Genomic DNA, 6,798 nt, shown 5'->3' on the forward strand with positions numbered 1-6,798 from the left:
CTGTGACTAAAATGGACTTTATTGTTTTCAATCACTTTCTAAAACTATAAACACGTGGAATTGGCCAGCCGTCTTCTCCAAGCGCCTTTGCTGTTTTAGATCCACTGGTCATCGCAGGTCGTCATTTATTTGCCTGTGACTTTAACAAATGTGAATTTATTCCGCCGATTGCTTAGCTCAGTTTAATCTAAGCAGCTTTCTAGAGCCTACATTTATGTCCTGAGCTCTTTACTGAATTACAAAAAATAGACACTCGTGTGTTGCTTATATTGATGTGTTATTCATTCAAAAACGGAGGTTTGAAATTGAATATGTGCACGTACATACGAGTATATCAATAGCGGTATTTTATATAAGATCTAGAATTTTAAAATACTATCTAAAAGGTTTTCTAAATTTGGAAATGCCTTTAGAAGATTTTAACCGTCGTTTGCAATCAAAGCGTCGCTACTATCATAAACACGCACTGCTCCGAGGAGGCAAAATCAGGAAGAACACCATTTTAGAGCACAGCCGCACGTGAGTGAGTGTCTCGTGCGCCGCTGCCAGCGCCTTTATTCCCGGCAGCTTCAGTCACGCTGCAGGCGTCGCGCGCGCACGTGAAGTCTTGCGTTTTACCTCGTGTTGTCGTTGCATGAAAGAGGCGCTCCTTCCGTCAGATCGGTGAGCCAGGCCTGCCATTAGCGATTCCGCGCTGCATACCCGTTGATCAGCCTTTCATCTGCCTCAAAGCTCGGCGACGATTTGGGCATGCTTCGCGCGGACCTCCGTTTGTCTTCGCGGCAACGCTGATTTCACAAAGCAGTGAAAGAAAGCGCGTGAGCGGATGCAAGAAAAGGCACGAAACGATGATGCAGACACCTCTACGACTGTTTCTGTGAGACGCGACAAACATTTTTGTTGTCTAACTGCAATCTGATCTGTTCCTAAAGCACACTGTCGTGTTACTTTTTAAATGGCCTTCACGGAAACTTTCTGATCTCTCGTCGCTGTGCTCTTGTAATAAAACTTGGAAAGCGTGTGCAAACTATTGTTAGAAACCTGGCACAAAAGCTTCAGAAATGCTGTTTACAAACAGTATTACAAAGCCCTAAATGTCCTAATTGCGTTTAACTGCATGCTTTCGGGCTTTAATAAATGCTTCGAGGGACGAAGAGCAAAAATATATTAGACTATAATGGTGCATTAGTTGGTCTTTGAGGTGTGCATTTGTAATTAAGCGACTCAGGTGCGAGCGTCGAGCATCTGTTTACAGTAATTACAAATGCGCGGTCGACGGCGCGCGGGAAAGATTAGCTCCGCATTAAGCGGCGCCCTAATGATCGCTGTGCCGCGAGAAACTGCATTTGCTCCTTGCCTGTGCAACAACTGAATTGTTCAAAGGAACCTTGTTTATGTTTCGCAGGGCGCGCGGCAGGGTTTTCGCCTCGTGAGTAATACACTGAGGTTGAAGCGTGTCAAACGGAGCGGCGCTTGGAGCGCTTCGCTGCGGAGGTGTGTGTTCCTTCCCCGTAGCGCGCATGTCAAGAGCGCAGGTGTCTGTGGGCTTGGGAGGCAACCGATATCAAGTCTGTGAACAGTAGGCCTACGAACGCTTTTTCCTAAGCTTCGGATGTGTTTATGATCCATATTTTGAGAGAGTTTTGACCTGTGGATATTTATAGGAGCAAAGAATCCCCTATCTGTTCTGTTTATCCTGCTTTTCCCGTGTTCACGGGAAATTATTGAAAGCAAAGGTTGAACTATTCAAACTGAGAAACCGAGTACATTTGCCATTGTTTACCCAACATCAGAGATACTGCATTTAAAAGGTAAAAATACATTTCATCATGACGGCAAGTACCTGCACTTGGAAGTAATTTCACACATTAGCATAATCAGTATGCATTTTTTCTAAACTGGTGAACTTTGAAAATTAATTAATTTTTTGAACAGGGACTAACTAAAGTCAATACAATTATTAACTTAATTATGAGATTATTCGAGTTCGCATATTTGTAAGTGAAGTCTATCTATCTGTCTGTCCAGGGCCGGAGTGGGCCACTTTTTCAGCCCGGGAGTTTCATGCGCAAATCCGGCCCAAAATTATTCTCAAATAAATAAATCTTCAAAATAAATCTCCAGATTATCCACTCCGGCTCTGTGCCTGTGTGTCTGTCTGTCTATCTATCTATCTAACTATCTCTCTCTCTCTCTCTCTCTCTCTCTCTCTCTCTCTCTCTCTCAGACTGGGCATGTGCAGGATTTGGGTGAACTGGTTGTCTGACCACACCACCACAAGCGATGGCAAAATCTCACCTGCACAGAAGCTTACAGTAACATCCCTCCTGTCCTGGGTGTCTTGTAGGTACGCCAGGGGGCGCTGTGTCGCACGCAGCTGGAGGGTGACCTCGGAGAGCGTAAGCGTTATGAATGACGCCACGCAGCTGGAAATAGCGAAGGGACTGGCGCTGCACTTCTCAATAGCCCACGGATGACAGACTTACTTTGTGGGCCGTAAGTGGGCTAATTAGCCTCCATCCCGGAGGGCGGTGCTGAAGCCTGAAGTTAGAAGAGAGAGGCCAAATGGCGTGGGCCAAGCTTCACGTTGACAAATGGGTCCATCGCGGCCTCCCGGAAGATCCGAGGTATCGGTTTCCATCGAGCAAGTTTCTGAAAAGGCCTTTCTCCTCCCCAGAAACCATTTGGAAGACTGTTGTCATCGAATGCGTTTATGAGATGTGCCCACTAGATGGCACTAAGGGATCAGTCATCTGGGATTTGCTCCACACTACATTGCGCTATTTGGCTGTGATGCGCTCTCTCTGACCCTTAAACATACGTTTAAAGGGCTTGCGCATTTATGTCAAACTGAAACACACATGTAAAATATATTCATTTCAAGATGCCCGATTTGCACATGGGTATGTTGTTTTAAACATTTAGACACATTTGGTTGTAAAACTAGAAGTATTAGTCTATGGACTGATAGGGCTTTCAATATTAGATTTCAAAATAAAATTTAATATAATATTTAATCTATGTAGCCTATGGAAAACAAACTCTTCACATAGGTAATACAATTACCTAAATACATTTAAAGTTGAAATATACATGCTTCTGTTTAAACTGTGAAATGATTTGTTGATTTGTTGTTTTAGCTCAAATTAACTTTTTTAGTTCACCGAACCTCAGAAAGGGAGTTTTGAGTATTGCTGAACACACCATTTTATGATTCCAGTTCAGGACTGATTCTGGTCCCAGTGACACAGTGGGATGGAGGGTGTGGTATGAGAGGTTAAGGTGTCTTCAGCCCTAATGGCAGGCCAGCGCCTGTAGTGTGAAACCAGAGAACTCTTGTCTTTTACAGCCCTGAACCATAAACACGTCCCCCACTGTTCCACGGGCCTGAGGTGTGCACCGCTAGGTCAAGTGCGGCACATGGGTGGGCTGACTGCGTCTGGTCCGTCTACGTCTGGCCCGGCAGCTCTCGCGGCTGAGGGTTGAGCTCATGACCAGAACCAGCCCGGGACACGGAGCAGCCGAGGGCGGCAGCTGCGCCCGGGAGCATTTGGTGAGCTGCGGCGTGGTGCCAGGTTCAGGTCAGGAGGGGCTGGGGGTTGGTGGTGGAGGTGGGGGCAGAGGTTGGGGGTGTTCAAGGCATGGCGGCTCACGCTGGCAGTGTTATGATGCAGCATCTGGTCCTACTCAGCCTGGAGCAGGCCTTAAGCCCCAATGGTGCCGTGGTTCATCACTGTCACTGTCTCAGCATCATTGGTAGGACCTGACGTAATACAAAAATTGCTGTTACGTAGTCAGGATATAAAAAAGGCAACTTTATTGCTTTAAATGAACATTAAATTAAGTTCATTAAAATGTAATTCATTTTGGTAATCGTGTATATATATATATATATATATATATATATATATATATATATATATATATATATATATATATATATATATATATATATATATACCACTAATATATATATATATAGACGCAATAAAAAAATTAATCGAATTAATTACAAGCTTTGTAATTAATTAATCTAAATTAATCGCATTTCAATATTTAACATGATAAATATTAATTTAAGTTTGAATGATGAATGAATCAATGAACATAAGCATAAACTTCAACATCCTGTTTATTTTTCCACCAGTCTACTACATAAACCAATATATGAGTGCAGAAAACAGAGCCATCAGTTTTCAGAACACTGGAAATTCTGAGTTTTGCTCAGGATATTGGAAGAATAAGAAGAAGTGAAGTAAAACAAGATGTTTTTTAATACCATTTTAGATGGTAGACTTTAATTCTTTAAGACTTTAAATTCTTTAATTTCCCAGGCCTCTTCCACAGACATCTCCATAGTGCCTAGAAGTGGTCTTCTGCATGCTCAAAGCAAATGACTGGATCTTCCATTCATCATCTATAATATGAGCTGTCACACCAAGATAATTCTTGTTAACAGAGGTCCAGTGATCCTAAGTCAGAGCCACATTTGTGGCGCTCTTCACAATAACCTGTTTTACTTCCCTTTCCTCATCATACAGCTGCTGGATTTTCTTCGACATTGTCTTCTGACTCTGCACACCTCGCGCGAACCTCTGCGAAAGACAACGTTGCTCATACTAGGAATACATTTATCAGCTAAGTTATCATTACTGACCTGCGCGTTAGCCCCAACATGTTTTGCGTTGAGGTGGTAACGAAGGGTGGAAGTGCTCCTGTGATAAGCGAACTCCTTCCTACATAAAGTGCAAATAACACTATTTTTGTTTGTACTTCCATCTGGAAGTTTCTTATATTAAAATTTCCCATCCACCAGCGTAGCCTCTTCAGTCATCTCCATCATGCTCATCTTATTGTGTGTCCATATAATCTGTATGTCTGGAACTTGTGCACTGAGAAACATTCCACGGTGCAAAAGTGACTCATGCGTTAAATGGGTTAAAATGCGTTAATTTTTTTAGTTCGTTAATTTTCCTGTAATTAATTAATCGAAATTAAAGCGTTAAAGTCCCACCACAAATATATATATATATATATATATATATATATATGATAATGATTATGGTGATGATCAGAGCCGGAGTGGCTAATCAGGAGATCTGGGAGGATTCCTGATGGGCCGGCTCATGTCAGTCTCTAGTTTGGGCTGATTGGGAGGGGCGACCCACCGCCCCTCCCCAAATAATTTTGGGCCGGATTAGGGCATGAAACTCCCGGCCTGAAAAAGGGGCCCACTCCGGCCCTGGTGATGATATCACAGTATTATGTTACAATTTAACACGGCTCACATGTTTTTCTCTGTCTTCTTTTTCATTACTTTTATTTAATTGTATTTTATTTAATCAGGTGAACTGAGATCCTTTTGGGTATTTTTTTTTACTCATGAGTGCATTTGTGAGATTTATGTGGTGCGATCTATGCTTTTATTTGCTTTCACTGACACTGAGTGCTTTGTTGTTGGAATTTTTTGTAGATTACGTCTTGCTATGGTCAGATGATATAATCCGGTTTACAGTTTAATTATAATGCAAACTGAGTGAGGAAGCCAGATTACTGTACTCCCTCTTCAGTCGCCATATTCCAACAGAACGCCACCCTCGCCAAAACACATATTCTGGTGTATAACATTCTCCATCTCTTAGTGTCTCATTGTCATGACCATTTCCTGACTGTGCAATAATGGAGATGACATTTGTTGTATTGGAGGGGTGAGTGGGTCGATACCAGATGTGAACACTCAGCTCTCAGTGTAGATGCCATCTTTTTAGTACCAATACCAGTACTCATTCGGGCACGATCACTTGTAGCAGTGCCATCCTGGGACACGGTCACCCCGTGGAAGACGACGCCGGTCTAAAAGATGGCTGCAGTCACTGTTTGGACTCTGGTTCTTCGTACTCTTTCAGATGAAAAGCATTTTTCAGATTGTCCGAGATCTTTTGCCCAGTTCTGAATGGAGCTGATCCAGTTTCTTTTTGTTTGTCTGTTTGTCCGATCTCGTCTGGCCTACTGACCCCGGCCGTCTGCTCTCAGCTCTGCTGCAGACGTGCTCTCTGTGTGTGACCTCTGACATTCCTACGCTGGTACATGTTTATCAGACCCCACAGGGAGCACCATCAGTCCTTTGCAAAACTCAACCTCCAACAAACCATAATATTTTCCCCCATGGCAGAGCGGGTACGATGACACCCCTCCCTCTCAGCTGTACTGCTCCAGAGACACCCGTTCCACCTGTCAGGGGTCAGAGGTTAATGCCCAAAGATTAGAGGTTGTTTCCATAACGACCTGGGTGGAACTCTTGCTTTTCCCACTCAATGGGGTGGTTACACGTGTTGAAGGTTTCAATCAGCGACTAGGATGAATGATAAATCTGCCCAGGGAGAAAAGGTAGCAGAAACAGACAGATGGATTTTTTGAGTTAAAGTCTTTTGTGGTCACGTGTGTCATGTGCATACTCCATGGTTACTATTACTCCTGAGTTAATAGTAAGAACACTTAGTTGGCATCTGGCGAACTTCCATAGCTCTGTGCTTTCAAACTTACTGGCTTGCTGTTTGAATAAAAGATAACATTACATTTATAATTAGTAATTTTATGATCACTGGTTTATAAATGGTCAGTATCACTGTCATTAAGAAAACATGTCTTTAAATAGACCAACTAACTGACATTGTTCACGTCTTCTACATAATTGTATTATAAATACATTAATGATCTGGATGCTTGTGCTTGGCAAGTCTGTGGAATTCCTGAGCAGCGAGTTTGTGTCCATCTTGTGCCAAACCATCTGAACTGGGC

The 6,798-nt window shown here is 42.9% G+C and overlaps 1 long non-coding RNA gene across 2 annotated transcripts; it reads left to right on the forward strand.

Annotated features, from left to right (window-relative positions):
* Positions 1 to 499: 499 nt before the first annotated feature.
* Positions 500 to 3,574, forward strand: LOC143497323 (uncharacterized). Of its 2 annotated transcripts, XR_013125837.1 has the most exons (4): positions 500 to 877; positions 1,406 to 1,811; positions 2,228 to 2,903; positions 3,350 to 3,574. It is a non-coding gene; the product is annotated as an uncharacterized LOC143497323 (long non-coding RNA). The 2 variants fall into 2 exon arrangements; XR_013125838.1 differs by lacking the exon at positions 3,350 to 3,574 and having other exon boundaries at positions 500 to 838; positions 2,228 to 2,890.
* The last annotated feature ends 3,224 nt before the right edge of the window (positions 3,575 to 6,798 follow it).

The sequence above is a fragment of the Brachyhypopomus gauderio genome, unplaced genomic scaffold (genome assembly GCF_052324685.1).
Source record: "Brachyhypopomus gauderio isolate BG-103 unplaced genomic scaffold, BGAUD_0.2 sc106, whole genome shotgun sequence".
NCBI classification, from domain to species: Eukaryota; Metazoa; Chordata; class Actinopteri; order Gymnotiformes; family Hypopomidae; genus Brachyhypopomus; species Brachyhypopomus gauderio.